This window comes from Bubalus kerabau, chromosome 12 (assembly GCF_029407905.1).
Source record: "Bubalus kerabau isolate K-KA32 ecotype Philippines breed swamp buffalo chromosome 12, PCC_UOA_SB_1v2, whole genome shotgun sequence".
Lineage (NCBI taxonomy): Eukaryota > Metazoa > Chordata > Mammalia > Artiodactyla > Bovidae > Bubalus > Bubalus kerabau.
The window spans coordinates 77,931,469-77,952,127 of NC_073635.1; the positions used below are offsets into that span (position 1 = coordinate 77,931,469).

At 40.6% G+C, this 20,659-nt stretch overlaps 1 protein-coding gene across 1 annotated transcript in view; it reads left to right on the top strand.

Moving 5' to 3' along the window:
* HS6ST3 (heparan sulfate 6-O-sulfotransferase 3) overlaps positions 1-20,659 on the top strand; it is a 728,019-nt gene that overhangs the window by 570,983 nt on the left and 136,377 nt on the right. The window lies entirely within an intron of this gene.

Genomic DNA, 20,659 nt, shown 5'->3' on the forward strand with positions numbered 1-20,659 from the left:
TTAGTGACAATGCCATGATATTCACATTTATCTGTCAAATTGTGTTCCTCCCTTACATTTTGATGTTTTAATTAAATCTTGGTGTGCCTTGGCACAACTTTTACTGATAGAGACAATCCTCTAAAGCAGTCTCCTTTTTATTGCATGTTCATTAAAGACATCGTAAGAGCATGAATTCTAGCAGATATGATTTCATCATTGGTTTAATACGTGCGTAATTCATTTATTGTCATCATTTGTTCGAAGCAAGTGCTAGCTGAATCACTGTGGAGACAAGGTTGTTAGCCATTTGTACTAATAGATTTTGATTCATTTGGCCAAGTCATTGCATTGTTGTTAAACCATCTTCAGTTTGGGGGAAATGCCCTCTTATTATATGTATAATTCCTTTATTATTATTACTATTTTGTTTATTTTTGTCTACACTGGATCTTCATTGCTACGTATGGACTTTCTCTAGTTATGACAGTGGGGATACTCTCTAGTCGTGGTGCTCGGGCTTCTCACTGAGGTGACTTCTCTAGTTGCAGAGCACAGGCTCTAGGCCATGCCAGCTCAGCAGTTGTGGCTCATGAGCTTAGTTGCTCTATGGCATAAGGAATCTTCTGGGACCAGGGGTCTAATTCGTGTTCCTTGCATTGGCAGCCAGGTTCTTAAACTCTGGATCACCAGGGAAGTCCTATATGTATAAATTCTATTGGTATTACTGGACTATTACTTGCTTGCACCAGAAAGAGTCCTAACATTTTTCTGTAGGGAAAACACCTTCAGTAACAATAATAGCAAAACCTAAACAATGCCAGGTTATTTAGCATAACAGAACACAATTACTGCTATCTTCAATTTATAGAAACTTTGTGGTATAAGAATTACCAACCACACAGAATCTGGAAGCAACTGAAATGTGGGTGGATGAATTTGAAGCCTAATGTTTGTTTTTCAATAGAAGTAGGGCTTTCTGTGCCAAGTTACCCTACATACCTCTCTAACTGAAAAGATCTTTGTATACAGGGAAATCTGAAAGGTTAAGTGGAGAGCTAAGTCACCTTCTACACACCCATTAATATTCACTTACCTAGAAATTGTTAAGCAGCTGTAACTTTGGAGATAATAGGTTTGAGTAGCCCAGGTTAAACACTGAATTCACACATACATTCATTGCCCTAATAACTAAACTGTTTTGCTCAGAGTAAAAAGTTCTGTATTTTCTATGATATAAAATTTCTAGGAACCCAGGTAAAATAATTATCTTTTGTCTTTAGGTCTCTTTTTAGCTTGATTGTTTTTCCTTAACATACCTTTTGTTTGTTTGTTTGTTTGTACATGGATACTCCAAACAGTGGTCTGTTTTAAACTGCGTTTCTGTATATCTGAACTTCCCCAGTGGCTCAGCAGGTAAAGAATCTGCCTGCAACTCAAGAGACACACAGGAGATGCAGGGTCAATCCCTGAGTTGGGAAGACCCCCTGGAGTAGGAAATGGCAAGCCCCTCCAGTATTCTTGCTTGGAAAATGCTATGGACAGAAGGGCCTGGTGGGCTACAGTCTTAGGGTCACAAAGAATCAGACACAACTGAGCAAAGCTCATTAACTGTCTGTGTATACAGAGACACCATGTGCAGAATCAATTAGGAAATGTCTAACTTTTGATCTGCCTTCAGTAGTTAATTAAATGTTGCTATATTGTTGATATCAGCCAATACTTTTGAAATGATGTCTTCACTTACAGTCAGAAATATAGGTGGAAAGAGGATTGGTAGACTTGTGTGTATAATTTTAAAGGCTTCTCCAAAACTCAGGACTGAGAACAAAGTTCTCAGTCTGCACATACTGGCTAGAAGCATGAAGAGGGCCAGCTGATGCTACAAATAGATTCTCCTGCAAAGGTAGCCTGTTGCTTGAGAGAGGCTCATACTTTCGAGTGACTCCTGGATTTGCAGTATTCGCAATGTGTTGTCATCTCTGCATTTAATATCCTTTATACTCTTGACACTTGAACTGACAGCCCTAACCTGTTATCATTTGATAGTGCAGCCCCGTGACATGAAATGTACAGCTAATTACAATGCACTCTGCAGTCACACATGACAGCAAGGATGCCCACAGAAGACCCAGCCAAGCAAGAAGTTACTAGGTGCATTTCAGAGCTGCTCACCAGAAGAGTCACCGTAGAAAAATGCTTTGTGTGTGTGTGTATGTATGTGTGTGTATGTGTAAAAATGTGTGTGTGTGTGTAGTATACACATATGCAACAAAATCATATTTATACAGCATTTTTATTTGGTTCTTTAGCTTGCAACAAAAACACATTGCTGAAAAAATGATCAATACATAAAATAAGCATTCAGCACACTGCACATGAAAGCGATCTATTTGGCAGTGGGCTGGTTCTCTTAATTTGACAGTCTTCTATTTTTAATAGAGAAATGTCATTTAACTATTATTCTCTCTGTCTTGATTCCAAAGCAAACCAATGAAAAGATAATGCAGGTCAAACCTATCACTTTGGCACTAAGTAGACCAGAAATTGATTTTACTTAGATCAATAGGATTTATACGCAGATAGTTTATTTCTCATTACTGCATTCTTATTTTTTGGTCATAAAAAAAAGATGGAAATGGGACAACTGTTTGTAGAAAGAGTGTTAATTCTTAAATATCTGGCATAAGATTATGGAAGAAGAAAGGCCATATTGTATTTTGTGATTTTACTCCAATTTACATCACAAGCACAAGTTTATGTTTCTAATCATTTACCTAGTGAGCTCCAAAACAGCAGTAAGAAGTATTCGAGTTGAATTCTGCAGAGAGAATAAACATGATATTTATTCACTAATTCAATCAATGAATGCTGAGCATCAGTGATATTTGAGATACTATTATGTAGTTGAAATCGCCTGTTCTGTAGGTGGTGTGTCATGTATGAATTATGGCCCTCAATAACCTCTTGATGAAAGTGAAAGAGGAGAGTGAAAAAGTTGGCTTAAAGGTCAACATTCAGAAAACAAAGATCATGGCATTCGGTCCAGTCACTTCATGGCAAATAGATTGGGAAACAGTGGAAACAGTGAGAGGCTTTATTTTTTTCTGGGCTCCAAAATCACTGCAGATGGTGACTGCAGCCATGAAATTAAAAGACGCTTGCTCCTTGGAAGGAAAGCTATGATCAACCTAGACAGCATATTAAAAAGTGGAGACATTACTTTGCCAACAAAAGTCCGTCTAGTCAAAGCTATGGTTTTTCCAGTGGTCATGTATGGATGTGACAGTTGGACCATAAAGAAATCGGAGCATCAAAGAATTGATGCTTTTGAACTGTGGTGTTGGAGAAGACTCTTGAGAGTCCCTTGGACTGCAAGGAGATCCAACCAGTCCATCCTAAAGGAGATCAGTCCTGAGTGTGCATTGGAAGGACTGATGCTGAAGCTGAAACTCCAATACTTTGGCCACCTGATGGGAAGAACTGACTCACTAGAAAAATCCCTGATGCTGGTAAAGATTGAAGGCAGGAGGAGAAAGGGCTGACAGAGGAGGAGATGATTGGATGGCATCACTGACTCAATGGACACGAGTTTGAGTAAGCTCTGGGAGTTGGTGATGGACAGGGAGGTCTGGCATGCTGCGGTCCATGGGGTTACAAAGAGTCAGACAAGACTGAGTGACTGAACTGAACCTAATCTTACAGCCCCAAGTACCCTTGTGGCTCAGCTGGTAAAGAATCCACCTGCAATGTGGGAGACCTGTGTTGGAAAGAGCCCCTGGAGAAGGGAAAGTCTACCCACTCCAGTATTCTGGCCTGGAGAATTCCATGGACCATACAGTCCATGGGATTGCAAAGAGTTGGACACGACTGAGTGACTTTCACTTCACAATCTAATAGTATTTAACTCAGCTGGTAAAGAATCTGCCTGCAATGCTGGAGACCTGGGTTCAATTCCTGGGTTGGGAAGATCCCCTGGAGGAGGGCATGGCAACCCATTCCACTGTTCTTGCTTGGAGAATCCCATGGACAGAGGAGCCTTGTGGGCTACAGTTCATAGGGTTGCAAAGAGTCGGACATGACTGAGCGACTAAGCACACATCTTACAGTACACTTGCCCCATGACAAGATTAAGAGGGAGAAGAAGTAGAATTACCCCTCAAGAAGATAAAATATCACCTCTTACATACAGACCAGGGGAAAGACGGCAACTACTGCATTTCATTCCTGTTTTCTTTCCTTTACCCACAATAATTTCCAAGACTTCTGAGGAATTGAGTGACGTGATCCACATCCATGTCATGTTATCTACTGCTACTGCTACTGCTAAGTCACTTCAGTCATGTCTGACTCTGTGCGACCCCAGAGATGGCAGCCCACCAGGCTCCACCGTCCCTGGGATTCTCCAGGCAAGAACACTGGAGTGGGTTGCCATTTCCTTCTCCAATGCATGAAAGTGAAAAGTGAAAGTGAAGTCCTCAGTCGTGTTGGACTCTTAGCGACCCCATGGACTGCAGCCCACCAGGCTCCTCCACCCATGGGATTTTCCAGGCAAGAGTACTGGAGTGAGGTGCCATTGCCTTCTCCGTCATGTTATCTAACTTCTGCCAAATCCAGAGAGTGATTCAGAGCATGACATGTTCATTTTAGATGCTCAGTTAATGACTGTGGCAGACGAAATTACAGGTATATGGCATTGGTGTTATATTTTAAAACTGAAAATAATTTCATTTTTGGCGTGTACAACTTTGCTCACCTAAGTTATTATTTTCCCATTGGAAAAGTAACCCATCATTAAATTTTCATACAAGGAGGAAGGTGTTTGCCTGCACTTAGACACAACTCATCATCACACTTTCTCATTACCATACATGTCTCCTCCAATTTGGGGTCTCATTTTCCTTACAAACGCAGCTTGAAAGGCTTCCTCTTTGCCTATTTATTCAAGCAAATGATGACCTTTAGAGCCCAGAAAAGAACTGTCACAAGTGAAAAGGTGTTTTTATTGATGTAAAGACCAGATTGTGGTCTAGCCTGCAGCGCTGCATTTCTTCCCCTTTAATAATTATAGTTTATTACCTGTGTAAATAGTGCTGAAATGGTCCTTAGTACATCCAGCTCAGAGGCCAAAGCCATCGAAAAAATGTCTTGAGTTATTGTAGTTTTCAACTGAATGCAAGGTAACTGAACCTATTCAGGTTTAATGTTCTATCTTATGTTGGCTAGGCACGTCTTAGAAGGATTGATAGTCATTTTTTTATTGCTATTGTTGTTGTTTTAATTTAGTACATCTAATAACTTCCATTCCTGAGACACTGAACGCACAAGACAGCCCCTTCCATCAAGAAGCTCATGATCTGTGCAACTAAATAGCGAAAAAGAAAAGACTCCTTGATAAAGCAAGCACGCTTACAGCCAAGGAAAGTTAAAATGCCATATGTTTGTTCCAGTCTTCTAATCGTTGTCCCTATGTAAAATTATAGCTCCCGCACTTAATGTTTCCATTGCGGAAACTGACTCAGAAGATAACTCCGTATAACATTGGTGTTGAGGAATGGAATTCATGGCCATATGTTACAGAGGCATTTAATTTGGCATCTATTGTCTATAGGTACTTTTCAACACTATTCCCCATTGTGGAGTCCAAGGCATGTGATAATAAGCTATATTAAAATGTGGGTTTTGGTATTTAATATTCACCAGAGATAGAAGTGCAATTTAATTTATGCATGCTTACCGCTTTCTTTCCTCCAGGCTCTTTTCTCCTTTTGGAGCAAATACCAAATATATTCTGAAACAGCCAGAAGAGGCTTTATTTATCCATTTTTTTTACACACATGATGGCAAAATGTTCCTTTTGTGAATATTTTCAGTCTAACAAATAGACAAAATAATTCTGTTAAAAAATAATCTGTGCAGTGAGGCAAATTTATACCCTCCACCCCCAGTGAATACCTTATTTTTATCCACAGTAGAATACGTGTGTGATTTCAAGGCAGACTATTAAAAGTTTCCTTTGGGGTGGAAAGTTCTGAGTTTAGGGTGGGTTTTTGTGGTGTAACACATGGCCTGTTCTTTTTTTATGATTTGGTCACAGTTGGCTGAAAGTCAATTACTTTGAATTTGGGCAACTTATGTTTGTAACACATCTAGACAGGGTGAATTTTAAAAATGACTACAATATGCAGAGCGTCTCTAAACACACTCACAGTTGAACTCACTTTGGTATTTCAGATTTGCAGGAAATGAAGGGCAGAAATGATTATATATTTCCAACTCACATATCAGCCAATCTCTGAAAAATGTGAAGCACTTTCTATCTCTGAAATGATCTAGTACTGTGCATGCCAATCCAAGAGGCGCTTCACACAATGGCTGGATGTATCTAAATATTATCTTGGACTAGGACAGGCATGTTGATGGGTGGCAAAGGGCATAACATAGTAAAAGGTTAGGAGATCTGGGAAGGATGGAGGCTCAGGGTCTTTTTAGGGACATGGGCAATGGAGGAAGGAGAAAAAACCAGTGAGGCACCGTGACCAACACAGTGCAATTTCCCACTAAAAGATTGGCTAACGCAATGAATGAGACAATCGAATACCGGGTTAGTCCTCATTTGTGCCATTTGGATAATAGGTCCCTGAAAGGAATTGACTCTTCTGGCTCCAATTTTGTCAACAAAAACCTTTCAAACCTCCCCCTGCTGGTACTAAGCAAGGCTGTGGAGCTCAGCTGGATGCTGCGCTTTTATATGCAAGTAAAATTTGCTTTTATTTTTAATGGATTTTGTGATTTGTGATTGATGTGACTTCCTCCAGCTGCTGGCATGAAGAGGTACAGTTAGTTTGGTGTAGATCCAAAGGCTGGTAGATCGAAGGTACTCTTTCTTCCTAATCGCTGCCCCCAACTTTTCAGGTCTTGAAGAGTATGGCTGAAGGAATAACAGAAGAGATGCTCACTTGAAAGAGAGGTTTATTCTGACTGTGTCCACTGCCAAATTCACAACCTCAGAATTTAAGTGTATTTTTCTTAATGAGTTTTTTCTTAAATCTATGAATCTGCAGGTTGTATACTAACTGAACTCTCTCTCATCTACAGTTACCTATTTAGTGTGATAAATATGCTTATAATCTGCATTCAATAAGTTGCCCATCACCATGCAAATGGCCCCACTAGTTCCAGGCATGTATCTTTCACCTAGCCCCAGCGGTTGGTTTAGGACCTACCAAAAGTGCTTCACCAATCTTTATTTATTCAAGACCCCCCATTCTTCAAAGCTTTTTATTTTGTACTGGGGCATAGCCAATTAGCAAACAATGTTGTGATAGTTTCACATAAACAGCAAAGGGACTCAGCCATATATATATACGCGTATCCATTCTCCCCCAAACTCCCTTCCCATCCAGGCTGCCACATAACATTGAGCCGAGTTCCACGCACTGCATAGTAGATCCTTGTTAGTTATCCATCTTAAACATAGGTGTGTGTACCTTTCCATCCCCAGTTCCCTATTTATCCCTTCCCCATCCCCACCTGCCATAACCATAAGTTCGTTCTCTGAGTCTCTTTCTGTTTCTAAATAAGCTCATTTGTTTCATTTATTTTTACATTCCTCATAAAAGGGATTTCATGTTGTAGTATAGTTGATTTATAGTGTTGTGTTGGTTTCGCATGTACAGCAAAGTGAATTAGTTATTCTTTCCCCATAGAGACCATTACAGAATGTTGAGTAGAGTTCCCTACGCTATACAGTATGTCCTTACTAGCAGGACTCCCCCCATTTTGAGCAGCTTCCTATTGCTGCCTACTTATTTGAATCTTACTTATGCTTCACAGTCCAGCAGGTGCTGTCTAAATGGTGAGCCACAGAGCTACCATTTAGAGACCATCTGTTATCTTAAGGCTTTCCTGGAGGCTCAGACATTAAAGAATTTACTTGCCAATGCAGGAGACCCGGGTTCAATCCCTGGGTGAGGGAGATCCCCTCTAGAAAGAAAGGGCAACCCACTGCAGTATTCATTTGCCTGAAAAGTCCCATGGACAGAGGAGCCTGGCAGGCCACAGTCCATGGGGTTGCGAAGAGTAGGACATGACTGAGTGCCTTAACACTTTCGCTTACTTTCACTTTTCAATGTTATCTGTATCTGTGCTAGGTCCTTGCAGTCCCTGCAGGAAAGCTGCTGAGAGACAGTCAGAGTCCAGCTATGTTCTGCGGTTATCAGTTGTGTCATCTGGGAGAGTTATTTACTTTCTCTGAGTCCTAGTTTCATCTTCTGTAAAATAATCAAAGTACAATCCTTTAGAACTGCTCTGAGGGTTAAATCAAATGGCATCTGTAAGGGTTAGCTCAGTACCCATAGTCAGCACCAGGCACCTGATCACCACTCATCCTGAGAGAGGTCACAGAAGGTAGGAATCACCACTCTGGCACCTAGTAAGTGGAGGAACTGGAAAACAGATACAAACTTATTGAGACATAAAATCCAGACTCTTCTTTATTTCCCGTATTTTCCCCTCATCTGAGTTCCTAAAATACTGATCTGTAGCATATTTGCTTTTATCCTAAACTACATTCTGGTGTCATTTATGTGCACACCCTACATCCCCATCTGTACTGCCAGTCATGTAAGAATAGGCACCATTTCGTAATTTATACTTAATAAAATGGTCTCCAAAATGAATTAATTTGTTGCTTAGTCAGCATGATTTGTGTTTGTGGGTTTTTTTTTTTTCTTTCTTGATAATTGTGTGGTTGACTGACATATAGAAATAAATACATAATACCCCTTACTTTATGGCTTCCCCCAATGGCTCAGCTGGTAAAGAATCTGCCTGCCATTGTAGGAGATATAAGAAATACAAGCTCCATCCCTGGGTTGGGAAGATGCCCTGGAGAAGGAAATGGCAATCCACTCCAGTATTCTTGCCTGGAAAGTTCCATGGACAGAGCAGCCTATGAAGGAAATGCAGTGCAAATTTTGGTTCATCTTCCTCCTAGAAAGAGAAAGGCTGCTTCCTTGGTTATACTTCTTTTTTAAAAAATAATTAATTTTTGGCTGCACTGGATCTTCATTGCTGTACTTGGGCTCTCTAGTTGCCATGAGTAGGGGGTCACTCTCTAGTTAGGATGCGTTGCTGTGACTTCTCGGGTTGGGGAGTGCGGGCTCTCGGTGCATGGGCTTCAGTAGCTGCAGCTTCTGTGCTCAGTAGTTGTGGTCTGCGGGCTTAGTTGCCCCTCAGCAGATGGAATCCTCCTGAACCAGGGATCAAACGCATATCCCCTTCATTGGCAGTTGGATTCTTAACCACTGGACCACCAGGAATGTCCAGTTATACTTCTTTCTAGAAGCATCTAGAAATTTCTGTTGGTAGATCTTAATTGAGAAATACATAATACCTCTCAGATCATGCTGTCCACAGGCATCTTCTTTCTTATTAAGAATATGAAACTTCCAGTCTTGATTTTATTTCAGTGTTAATAATTTAGCCAAATCATAGACTGACTGATATGTTGGAGAGAGGGTATAAGTGGGGGAAAGTGGCCCATTTTGAGAAAGGCTCTGAGTGTCCTTTAATTACTCATGTTTTGAATTACAGTGAAGAAAGCCTATGGTGGATACTATGGATAGAAATCACCTGCCTGCTACACCAGAGATTTGAGATTCTGACTCAGTCCTTACAAAGGGAGTTCATACCATCCCATCTTAAACTATTAGATTTAAAAGCATGAATGAACCTTTGAATTAAATGAAACAGAAACTAAAAGGAGAGAATTATCCTTAAAAAAGCCTGAAAACAAAGAGTAGACAAACTCCAAACATAAGACAAAAGTACAAGAATCCTAGAGCATTTGGATTCATTACTTGGGTTATAATTTATATGCAGACAGTATGCTGTGTATGGTTTACTATTCAAAATGCAATCAAGTCATCTTTGTTTGATAGATTGGTATTTTGAGTTTTCATAACAAAAGCTTTTTTAGACACTGTTGCCCGGCTCCCTTCCGACTTGGTATTTGAAACCAGAGAGTGGGATATCTTATAAATACAACACAGACATCTCTCATGTGTTCCCTCGGACTTTCATGGATCATCTGAAATGAAAATCATCTCCCGGGCCAGGAGGGAATGCAGAAGAAATACTCTGGGCTTTGGCACCCTATGTTGTTTTCCTCCATCTACCAGATAGAGATTACCCTTCAAGCACTGTCCAGGGCTTCTGAAATTGTGGAAATGCATTTTTGGATCATTTTTCAAGGTGTCTCTATGCAGAGATCGCTGCTCTGCACAGAAACTAGGAATAGGGAAACAAGAAAAATCCATTCAGAACACATGAAAGGGTCATGTTTCTTGTGAAATGAATGCCCACAAGAGATATAGGGGAAAAACCTGAATAAGGTTTTTATTCTTATTGTCACTGCTCAACTATGCTAGGTTTCAAATGTTTCAACTGCTAAACTGAGAAGAAGTTATACCTACCTAATACATTGTTGTTGTTGTTGTCCCTAAGCCCTGTCTGACTCTTTGTGACCCCATGGACTATAGCCTGCCAGGCTCCTCTGTCCATGGGATTCTCCAGGCAGGAAATACTAGAATGGGTTGCCATTTCCTTCTCCAGGGGATCTTTCCAACCCAGGGATCGAACCCGGGTCTCCTGCATTGCAGGCAGATTCTTTACCATCTGAGCCACCAGGATAGCCTAATAGATAATTATAGGGAAATAAAACAATAAAGTGTCCACCACCATCCTTGGCACACAGCAGACCTTCTATAATTTGCAGCTCCTGTGCTGTCCTATGGAAAATCCATTGCACTGGTCAACGGATACTGCGTCTGCACAACAGCAAATACCACATCAGAAAGTAGTGATGCCAAACACATGACTAGTAGCCTTTAATGGATCTGCTTCATTTCACATCCCAGCAAAATGTTTATTTCAAATGAATGTGTCCTGACATAAGGACGGGGTGTTTTCAGCCAAAATATTTAATTTGCAGCTGTCTCATGATTGACGCATTGTCAGAGGGCCCACATGTAAACGATTGCTCTGGTGACAGGCTACCGAAGATACAGAATTTAACGTGGACTGTTAAATCTAAGAGTGGTAGCCAGCTTTCCTATGCACCTACCCTTGCTCATTTGATCTCTATAATCTCTCAAATTGTTAGCCAGTGAAAGAAGCCCATTGTATCTTTTCTTAATACTGGTAGTTATATAGGGAGAACTGAAGAAAGAAACAATTGTTGGTATTTGAATGAACTTATTATAGTGAAATTTTTGACTTTATAGGATGACACATTTGGTCTTTTGAGAGTTTGCTATTCAGTTCAGGCAACTGTGCTTAGTTTTTCTTTTTCTTTTCTTTCCTTTTCTTTTCTCTCATCCTATATCTTTGGAACTACCTGAACGCTAACTCAGCAGAGAGAAGAGTTTAAAGAAATATAGCAAATTCAGTGGATATGTGCCCTAAAGAAATTCAGTTCCGTTCAGTTCAGTTGTTCAGTCATGTCTGACTCTTTGCAACCCCATGGACTGTAGCACGCCAGGCCTCCCTGTCCATCACCAACTCCCAGAGTTTACTCAAACTCATGTCCATTGAGTCAGTGATGCCATCCAATCATCTCATCCTCTATCATCCCCTTCTCCTCCCACCTTCAGTCTTTCCCAGCATCAGGGTCTTTTCCAATGAGTTGGTTTTTCACATTAAGTGGCCAAAGTATTGGAGTTACAGCATCAGTCCTTCCAATGGATATTCAGGGTTGATTTCCTTTAGGATGGACTGGTTGGATCTCCTTGCAATCCAAGGGACTCAAGAGTCTTCTCCAACACCACAGTTCAAAAGCATCAATTCTTCAGTACTCAGCTTTCTTTATAGTCCAACTCTCACATCCATACATGACTACTAAAGAAATTACCTCTTAAGTAGCTCTTAAAGCATTGTTCCATTTCATGTAACTCTTAGCTCAGTTAATCACCATTGTTGTTGTCGTTCAGTCACAAAGTCACTCTTTTCGACCACATGGACTATAGCATGGCAGACTCCTCTGTCATCCACTTTCTCCTGGAGTTTGCTCAGATTTATGTCAGTTGAGTCAGTGATGATATCTAACTGTCTCATCCTCTGCCACCCACTTCTCCCTTTGCCTTCAGTCTTTCCCAGCATCAAGATTTTTCCAAAGAATTGTCTGTTCATACAGGTGGCCAAAGTATTAGAGCTTCAGCTTCAGCATGAGTCCTTCTCATGAATATTCAGTGTTGATTTCCTTTAGGACTGACTGGTTTAATCTCTTTGCAGTCTAAGGGACTCTCAAGAGGCTTCTCCAGCACCACAACTCAAAAGCATCATTTCTTCGGTGCTCAACCTTCTTTACAGACCAGCTCTCACATCCATACATGACTACTGGAAAAACCATAACTTTGACTATACTGACCTTTGTGGGCAATGTAATGTCTCTGCTTTTTAATATGCTATCTAAGTTAATGGCTTTTCTTTCAAGGAGCAAGCATCTTTTAATTTCATGGCTGCAGTCACCATATGCAGTGATTTTGAAGCCCAATAAAGTAAAATCTGTTACTGCTTCCACTTTTCCCTCTTCTTTTTGCCATGAAGTCATGGGACCAGATGACATGATCTTAGTTTTTTGAATATTTTAAGTTTCTTGAGTTTTGAGCCAGCTTTTTCACTCTCTTCTTTCACCTTCATTGAGAGGCTCTTTAGTTCCTCTTCACTTTCTGCCATTAGAGTGGTCTCATCTACATATCTGAGGTTGTTTGATGTTTCTCTTGACAATCTTGATTCCAGCTTGTGGTTCATGCAGTCCAGCATTTCACATAATGTACTCTGCATATAAGTTAAATAAGCTGGGTGATATTATGCATCCTTGATAAACTCCTTTCCCAATTTTAAACCAGTCCATTGTTCCATATCCAGTTCTAATTGTTGCTTCTTGACCTGCATTCAGGTTTCTCAGGAGACAAGTGGGGTAGTCTAGTACTTCCATCTCTTTATGAATTTCCCACAGTTTGTTGTGATCACACAGTCAAAGGCTTTAACATAGTCAGTGAAGCAGAAATAGTTGTTTTTCTGGAACTTCCTTGCTTTCTCCATGATGCAACAAATGTTGGTGATTTGATCTCTAGTTCCTATACCTTTTCTAAACCCAGCTCGCACATCTGGAAGTTCTCTGTTCACATAGTGTAGCTTGAGTCTAGTTTGAAGGATTTTGAGCATAACCTTGCTAGCATGTGAAATGAGCACAAATGTAGGGTAGTTTGGACATTCTTTGGCATTGCCTTTCTTTGGGATTGAAATGAAAACCGAACTCTGTCCTGTGGCCACTGCTGAATTTTCCAAATTTGCTGATATATTGAGTGCAACACTTTAACAGCATCATCTTTAGGATTTCAAAAAGCTCATCTGGAGTTCTATCATTTCCACAAGGTTTGTTTAAGTAAAGCTTCCTAAGGCCCACTTGACTTCATACTCCCAGATGCCCAGCTCTAGGTAGTGACCACACCATCATGGTTATCTGTGTCATTAAGACCTTTCTTGTATAGTTCTTGTGTGTATTCTTTGCCACTCTTCTTAATCTCTTCTGCTTCTGTTAGGTCCTTACCTTTTCTGTCCTTTATCATGCCTATCCTTGCATGAAATGTTCCCTTGATATCTCCAATTTTCTTAAAGATATCTCTAGTCTTTCCCATTCTATTGTTTTCCTCTATCTTTTTGCATTGTTCATTTAAGGAGGCCTTCTCATCTCTCCTTAGTATTCTTCCTTTACAGAACAAAAAAACAATGGCAGAAGTTAAGCAACGTACACTCAAGGTCATGCTATTACCATGTGGGAGAAATAGCACTCCAACTTGAGCCTAAGCTGAAGTACAGTGCCCTTTTACCACAACCGCCCTGATTGAACTAAACAGTTTAGTATGAGGATGAAAAAGACTAACATTTAGAATGCTGAAAATTGATCATTCAGTCATCAGCTCAGATTGAAATTTTCTGATTCATTCAAACAACAAATATTTCTGGGAAATAATTTCTTCATTTGTTCAGAATTATGTAGCCTTGGGGACCTCACTAATTTCCTAGTACTTTCAAGGACACTTGCCAGTATTAGGGCAGCTACAGATTCCCAAATCTGCTGGGAACTTTAATCACAGATTGCTTTCAGGGAGCTTGTACAAATCCTGAAGATGAAAATAATTAAACTACATTAAGATTCCACATTCAATGATTCAGCAGTATCTATTTCTATACAAATATTAATAATGTTTCATGGAATAACAGATGTTCATTTTTCACATCTTTTCTTTTTCTGGCATAGCTATTATTGGTCAAATTAGTAAACAAAAAATGTATATTTTCCTCTCACTTATTTACTAATTTTGGTCTCCTGTTAATGCTTTGGGCTTTCCAGGTGGTACTAGTGATAAAGAACCCGCCTGCCAATACAGGATACATAAGAGACATGGGTTCAATCCCTGGGTCTGGAAGACCCCCTAAAGAAAGAAATGGCAACCCACACCAGTATTCTTGCCTGGAGAATTCCATGGACAGAGGAGCCTGATGGGCTGTAGTCCATAGGGTCGCATAGAGTTGGATATGACTGAAGCAACTTAGCACACAATAATCCTTTGTTTTATCTACCTATACCTTGTGTTCAGAATTATACAAATCTGATTACTATTCTCAAAATTCACTGTGTAAGAGGAAATATGTGCCTTTGGGGGACATAATCTGGTCTGTGTTTTATCAAGCTCATCTTGGAATTTTTGCTTGAAAAGGGCATTGTGGCCAAAAGATAATTTCTATTGGAAAAAATGTTTCACACTCAGCTGCAGTGACTCCCAAGGGTTGGTGTCCACCTATAATCCCAAATTCTTGGTTTCATTTTAGTTCTGTAAGATAGAATTCACCCTTCAGGTATTATCTACCTTTATATAGGTAACGCTGCTTTCTCTACAGGTGAAAGATGAAAAAACTTATTGTCCTGTTTCCCCTGTTTTTAGTAAAAATATGAAAACAGATTCCAGCCCCCTTATTGAATATAGAGCAACCTTCTCTAATGTCAGATATATGTGACTTTGTTATGCCATTTAAAAATGTTTAGCTAAATTCTTTAGAGTTGCATTGGAGTTACTGCATAACCCAATGTGTTTCAGCTATTCTCCTAGTAAAATGATTATTGGCTATAAGCACAGTTTGGGGGGGAATTTCCCACATGCCTGAGTGGTAAAGAATCCACCTATACCAATGTACGAGACTCGGGAGATGTAGATTCAATCCCTGAGTTAGAAGATCCCCTGGAGGAGGAAATGGCAATCCACTCCAGTATTCTTGCCTGGAAAATTCCATGGACAGAGGAACTTGGTGGGCTGCAGTCCACGGGGTTGCAAAGAGTCGGACACAACTGAGCAGGCACGCACAAGGCGCAGGCAGAGCTAGTGTGAGACCATCCCCGGCGAAGCTTAAAGCCAGGAGGGACGGCTTTCATATTCACATTCTTGATCCGGGAACATCTTTCATTTGGAAATTCACTCTAGCCCTGTAAAAGAGACTCCTCTTTGAATTAAACAGCCCAGATTTGACCCTTAAATTCATGTTGCTCTCAGCAACTGATTGTAACCTACAGACCTAAAATCCTAAAAGCAACTGAATTTAAGCAGTAATGTGCCTGGAGAATCCCAGGGACGGGGAAGCCTGGTGGGCTGCCGTCTATGGGGTCGCACAGAGTCGGACACGACTGAAGCGACTTAGCAGCAGCAGTGCTTCTCACCTCTGCAGGCAGTCATGTCGTCTTTCCCTGTCCATAGTATTAAATCTTATGAGAATAAAACCACCTTGATGTATCAAAATAAGGGACACACACACATACACACAGTTGCTCAGAAACACAGACACCTTAGAGACTCTGGGTTGAAAGTATCCTTAAAAATCTTCTGGTTCAAAGTCCTAGACATGTGGTGATTGATAGTAATAGCATCCGGCTAAATGCTTAAACAAGACAGGTGATGAGAAAACCCGTTTCAGTGAAGGGTACTGTATAGTTCTTTCTCTTTCTTTAAAGTCTTTATTGAATTTGTTACACTACTGCTTCTGTTTTGTTTTGGTCTTTTGGCTGCCAGGCATGTGGGATCTTAGTTCCCCAACCAGGGATTGAACTCAACTGCCAGGGAAGTCCCTGTAGTTCTTTTTAAATTAAAAAATATATATATATAAATATATTTTGATTTAATGTTCTTTCTTATGCTGGCCAGAAAAAAACAAAAATAAAAACTTTCTCTTAGATTCTACTCATTGGTCCTAGTTTATGCCTTTGAGGCAAAATAATGAAAACTGTTCCGTACCATTTGAGTCTTCTCTAGGATCAACCATCCCTAGTTCTCCTGATTATAGGACAATTTCTGATCCTCTGCCTTCATAACAGACAGTCTCATTTGAAGGGTTTCCAGTCCAATGGCCTCTTGGAAATTTTGATAGTCACTCAGACATATTACAAGCAGGATTGGAAAATAGGCTTAAAATTCCTGGAGGACAATTTGGCAATATATAACCAAAGGATTTTACAACATGATTACTCTTTGACTCAGCAGTTTCTCTTGTAGGAGCTTAGTGTACAAAAGCTTTGAGATATATAAGGTTCACACATGATATGCAACACAACATCAATAATAATAATATTAATAATGAAAACTTGGAAAAACTGAATTATCCAAAATTAATGAGTGAATTAAATCATCAGAGCCTTCTGTCATCAAGTGATAGACTAAGACTATATATTCACATCTTTTTCCTTCATAATAATTTATTTAAATATAGTTTTATAAATCCATAACAGTAAGCAGAACTATACTGGGGAAGGAGTCTCTGAATGGTTGAGAGAGCTCAACAAATTTCTAAAAGTATCCACCAGCATCCAGCCAGAGAAATAGTAGGACATATATATTAATAGGAGCTTTAGTACAAGGAATTGGCTTACATGACTGTCCTGGCTCCTTGAAAGTGAAAATGTTAGTCCCTCAATCGTATTCAACTTTCTCTGACCCCATGGACAGCAGCCCACCAGGCTCATCTGTCCACAGAATTCTCCAGGTGAGAATACTGGAGTGGGTTGCCATTCCCTTCTCCAGGGGATCTTCCCAGACCCAGAGATCCTGGCTCCTTAGGCAACTCCAGAATCCACAGGCCAGGCTGTCAGGAGAGCTGATGGCAGGGGCTGAAGCAGCTATTAACAAATAGAATGCCTTCTTTCTCAAAGAAGCTCCAGCTTTACCCTAAGGACTTTTGACTAAATGAATCAGGACCACCCAGATTATCTAGGATAATCTCCCATATTTAAAGTCAACTGATTGGGAACTTTAAATCTCATCTACAAATAGCTGTAGAGCAGCTGCTGGATTAGTGTTTGATAACTGGGAACTGTAGCCTCAGTTCAGTTCAGTTCAGTCGCTCAGTCGTGTCCGACTCTCTGCAACCCCATGAACCGTAACACACCAGGCCTCCCTGGCCATCACCATCTCCCGGAGTTCACTCAGACTCACGTCCATCAAGTCGGTGATGCCATCCAGCCATCTCATCCTCTGTTGTCCCCTTCTCCTCCTGCCCCCAATCCCTCCCAGCATCAGAGTCTTTTCCAACATGTCAACTCTTCGCATGAGGTGGCCAAAGTACTGGAGTTTCAGCTTTAGCATCATTCCTTCCAAAGAAATCCCAGGGCTGATCTCCTTCCGAATGGACTGGTTGGATCTCCTTGCAGTCCAAGGGACTCTCAAGAGTCTTCTCCAACACCACAGTTCAAAAGCATCCATTCTTCGGCGCTCAGCCTTCTTCACAGTCCAACTCTCACATCCATACATGACCACTGGAAAAACCATAGCCTTGACTAGACAGACCTTTGTTGGTAAAGTAATGTCTCTGCTTTTGAATATGCTATCTAGGTTGGTCATAACTTTTCTTCCAAGGAGTAAGCATTTTTTAATTTCATGGCTGCAGTCACCATCTGCAGTGATTTTGGAGCCCAAAAAGATAAAGTCTGACACTGTTTCCACTGTTTCCCCATCTATTTCCCATGAAGTGATGGGACCAGATGCCATGATCTTCATTTTCTGAATGTTGAGCTTTAAGCCAACTTTTTCACTCTCCTCTTTTACTTTCATCAAGAGGCTCTTTAGTTCCTCTTCACTTTCTGCCATAAGGGTGGTGTCATCTGCATATTCTGAGGTTGTTGATATTTCTCCCAGCAATCTTGATTCCAGCTTGTGCTTCTTCCAGCCCAGCGTTTCTCATGATGTACTCTGCATATAAATTAAATATGCAGGGTGCCAATATACAGCCTTGACAAACTCCTTTTCCTATTTGGAACCAGTCTGTTGTTCCCTGTCCAGTTCTAACTGTTGCTTCCTGACCTGCATACAGATTTCTCAAGAGGCAGGTCAGGTGGTCTGGTATTCCCATCTCTTTCAGAATTTTCCACAGTTTATTGTGATCCACACAGTCAAAGGCTTTGGCATAGTCAATAAAGCAGAAATAGATGTTTTTCTGGAACTCTCTTGCTTTTTCCATGATCCAGCGGATGTTGGCCATTTGATCTCTGGTTCCTCGGCCTTTTCTAAAACCAGCTTGAACATCTCGAAGTTCATGGTTCACATATTGCTGAAGCCTGGCTTGGAGAATTTTGAGCATTACTTTACTAGCGTATGAGATGAGTGCAATTGTGCGGTAGTTTGAGCATTCTTTGGCATTGCCTTTCTTTGGGATTGGAATGAAAACTGAATTTTCCAGTCCTGTGGCCACTGCTGAGTTTTCCAGATTTGCTGGCATATTGAGTGCAGCACTTTCACAGCATCATCTTTCAGGATTTGAAATAGCTCAACTGGAATTCCATCACCTCCACTAGCTTTGTTTGTAGTGATGCTCTCTAAGGCCCACTTGACTTCACATTCCAGGATGTCTGGCTCTAGGTGAGTGATCACACCATCGTGATTATCTGGGTCGTGAAGATCTTTTTTGTACAGTTCTTCTGTGTATTCTTGCCACCTCTTCTTAATATCTTCTGCTTCTTTTAGGTCCATACCATTTCTGTCCTTTATCAAGCCCATATTTGCATGAAATGTTCCCTTGGATCTCTAATTTTCTTGAAGAGATCTCTAGTCTTTCCCATTCTGTTGTTTTCCTCTATTTCTTTGCATTGATCACTGAGAAAGGCTTTGAACTGTAGCCTAGTATAGTCAAACTGACCCATGAAACTGACTATCACACCAGAAGATAGACACAGCAATGCAGAAAGTGTTCGGATCGATCAGAGAGGAGGAAGTCCCAGCATACATAATACTTTAATGGGACCACAGCAGAGCAGGGAGCCTGGCAGAGCCCCAGGGACAATTTTTAGGGAGGACTGGGAAGTGAAGCAGAAAAGTAGGTATTTGCTGAAGGTCAGTTGATTTTTCCACATCTTTCTTACTTGTGCTCTTGTACAGTATCATGCAACTAACCTTTAAACCTGAGTGAAAAATTTGAGAGCTTTTCTCTAAGGAAGCAGAACTAACATCTGGGAAGAATTAGGGTGACCAACATGGGTATTGACAGATGAAAGTAAGGCCTGCATCATTTGGCGTTGAGAAGAGGCCAAGAATGCAACATTTAAAGAAAAAAAGAAAGAAAAAGCCCAATGACAAGACTGCCAGAAAATAACAGAACGTTCAAGAAACAGAAAATAACACACAATAACTGCAACTATTATATTCAGGGCTATTTGAGAAGATGATACATTCATAAAACAAGACCAAGATGACATGAACAAGATAATGAGACCAAAAAAAGTCCCTCAGAAATGAATATGTGTGTATGTGTGTATGTGTGCAGAAAAGAGAAAAGTATATTGCAACAATAGTAAAAATAATAATAATAGGAAAACATGAGCAAAAATATTAGAGACATTAAAATCAACCCATGCATTCCAACATATGACAATTAAAAGTTTCACCAAAAGAGTGGAGACAATACAGCCAGAAAAACTAGAAAAGAACCAACGCAAGAACATTTTTGGAGCAAATAGAAGACAAGATTCTTCCATTTAACAGTTTCCAGTGAGTGAGAAGGCAATGGCACTCCACTCCAGGAGTCTTGCCTGGCAAATCCCATGGACGGAGGAGCCTGGTGGGCTACAGTCCATGGTGTCGCTAAGAGTTGGACACGACTGAGCGACTTCACTTTCACTTTTCACTTTCATGCATTGGAGAAGGAAATGGCAACCCACTCCAGTGTTCTTGCCTGGAGAATCCCAGGGACGGGGGAGCCTGGTGGGCTGCCGTCTATGGGGTCGCACAGAATCGGACACCACTGAAGCGACTTAGCAGTAGCAGCAGCAGTGAGTGTTGACTAGGACAAGTGAGTTAAAACCAGAATTAGAAATACCCATGTGAAATTGAGAAAATACCCTTAAAGTTTCCAGAAGAGAAAATTTAGACAAAATAAAGCTGACCCCTGAAGGAGATATCATCAGCAGCAGTGCATGCTTGAAGACATTGATATGGTGCATTTACAGTAAAAGTGTAAGGGGAAATAGTTTTGATCCCAGAATTCTAACAGCCAGTGGTTATTTTTGAATGGTGGAGTGATGGGTTATTTCATTTTCTCTGGGGGGGGGGGGGCGGATATTTTTCTATTCTACTCTAATTTT